Here is a 2,522-nt window from a genome sequence, read left to right on the forward strand (position 1 = left end):
AACAGCAAGCCAGTCGAAGAAAAACACTGTCGGGGAAGCTCACGCGAAGCTTCAGCAGCGGTTGAGCTCAGCAAAGCTCGGAGCACCAGAAGAAGCAGAAGCTTCAGGCAGGAGAGAACTTCCAGAAGGAAGAAGCAGTAGCAGGACCGAGAGCTTTCACCGAAGTCCTGTAGCCCTCATTTATACCTGCGAAGAAAGCGAAGAAAACACAGAAGAAATCTAGCCGTTGCGGCGCGGCTGAGTACTGAATCGGGGGACCGATCAGACCTATTCGATCGGTCCCGGACGATCGACTTTCTTCCTGCCCACCTTACATGCGGGTTACGATCGGTGCGTGGACGATCGGCCGGAATCGGTCCACGACCGATCCCAACCTGCTTTCTCGGCGACGCCGTCTCGATCGGTCCCCGACCGTCGGGACGATCGATGCGTGGACCGATCGGCCTCTCTTTGCCTCTGTTTGCGATCGGTCACCGATCGATCAACAGAGCTTGACCGATATCGATCGGTCACGGACCGATCGAGCAAACAATATCCGGATCGGCGGTGACCGATCCGAGCTTGGGTTTGGCCCAAACCAAGTCCCAAGACTTCAAACCAATATCCGGTCAACCTTGACCTATTGGTACTTCATCCCTAGCATCTGGTCACTCCCTTGACTGCTAGAACTCCGCCAAGTGTCCGGTCAATCCCTTTGACCTACTTGGACTTTCCTCAACACGGATGTCCGATCATCCACGATCCATCTGGATTTTCCTGCACGGCTTCACTACCTTTCACCCACTTCTCACGGATTTCCACCTTGCCTAACATCCCGTTAGGACTTTCCCCCGGCTTCACTCACGGGACTTTCACGCTTCACTCACCGGACTTTCCCTTTCACCTAGCTTCACTCACTAGGATTTTCACTGGCTTCACTGGATTTCACCTTCGCCTAGCTTCACTCACTAGGTCTTTCCCTGCCTGGCTTCACTCACCAGACTCCTGCTCGGCTTCACTCACGGGACTTTCCAACCTGGCTTCACTCACTGGACTTTCTCCGTCCAAACTCCTGTTTGGACTTTCCCGTGCCAAGTCTCCATACTTGGACTTTCCGCGTGCCAAGCTACCTGCTTGGACTTTTCCCCGTGCCAAGTCTCCGTACTTGGACTTTTCCAGTGCCAAGTCTCCATACTTGGACTTTTCGCGTGCCAAGCTCCCTGCTTGGACTTTTCCGTTTGCCAAGTCTCCATACTTGGACTTTTCAGGTCAACCAGGTCAACCTTGACCTAGGGTTGCATCAATAATCTCCCAACCATCTATTCTTGTCTCACATCAAGAATACAACTCTTCCACGAGTGTCAAACATCAACATGCAACTCAACTAGGTCAATCTTGACCTAAGGTTGCATCAACAATCTTCCCAAGTCAAACATCAAAATACAACTCGAGTCAAGTCAACTCGAGTCGGGTCAACCTTGACCTAAGGTTGCACCAACACCCACAACAAAAAGTATGTCCGACCTACTAGCTGTGAGATATAGAAGACTACCAATCATGCTTCTATATTGCGTTAGATCAACTGGTTTTCCACTCTCATCATTGTCAAGGCAAGTGTTTGTCGCCATTGGAGTGGATACTTCCTTAGAGTCACTCATTTTGAATTTCTTGAGCATCTCTTGAGTATATTTTGTTTGATGTACATAAATGACATCTCGAGTTTGTTTGATTTCAAGTCCAAGGAAGAATGTCAATTCTCCCACCAGACTCATCTCAAACTCACTTTCCATGTGAGTGATAAACTCATTCAAATAACCCTTGTTATTTGAGCCACAAATTATGTCATCGACATACACCTGGGCTACAAATATGTTTTCACCATCTCTACGCAGAAAAAGTGTTGGGTCTATTTGACCTCTCACAAAACCCTTTTCTAATAGGTAAGTTGACAACCTTTCGTACCAAGTTCGATGTGCTTGTTTAAGCCCATAAAGAGCTTTCTTGAGCTTGTACACGTGGTTTGGAGCTTCGGTATTCACAAACCTCGGTGGTTGTTCAACATAGACCTCTTATTTAATGAAACCATTTAAGAAGGCTGATTTGGCGTCCATTTGATAGAGCTTGAAGCCTCTATGTGCAGCAAAAGCTAGCATTAAGCGAATGGATTCTAATCGAGCCACGGGAGCATAAGTCTCATCATAATCGAGACCTTCGACTTGACTATAGCCCTTGGCTACAAGTCTTGCCTTGTTTCTTACTACTTCTCCCTTTTGGTTTAACTTATTTTTGAAAACCCATTTGGTTCCAATAATGGTGGTCTTCTTAGGTCTAGGAACTAAGTCCCACACTTGGCTCCTTTCAAATTGACCTAACTCATCTTGCATAGCTATGATCCAATCAGGATCGTGCAATGTCTCATCAACTAATTTTGATTCAATTTCTGATATCAAGGCGACCTCATTAGACTCATTTCTAAAGAATGACCTAGTCCTAACCCCTTGTTGAATGTCTCCCACAATCTGGTCTTGGGGATGACTAGAGGC

Source organism: Zingiber officinale, chromosome 7A (genome assembly GCF_018446385.1).
Source record: "Zingiber officinale cultivar Zhangliang chromosome 7A, Zo_v1.1, whole genome shotgun sequence".
Taxonomy (NCBI): domain Eukaryota; kingdom Viridiplantae; phylum Streptophyta; class Magnoliopsida; order Zingiberales; family Zingiberaceae; genus Zingiber; species Zingiber officinale.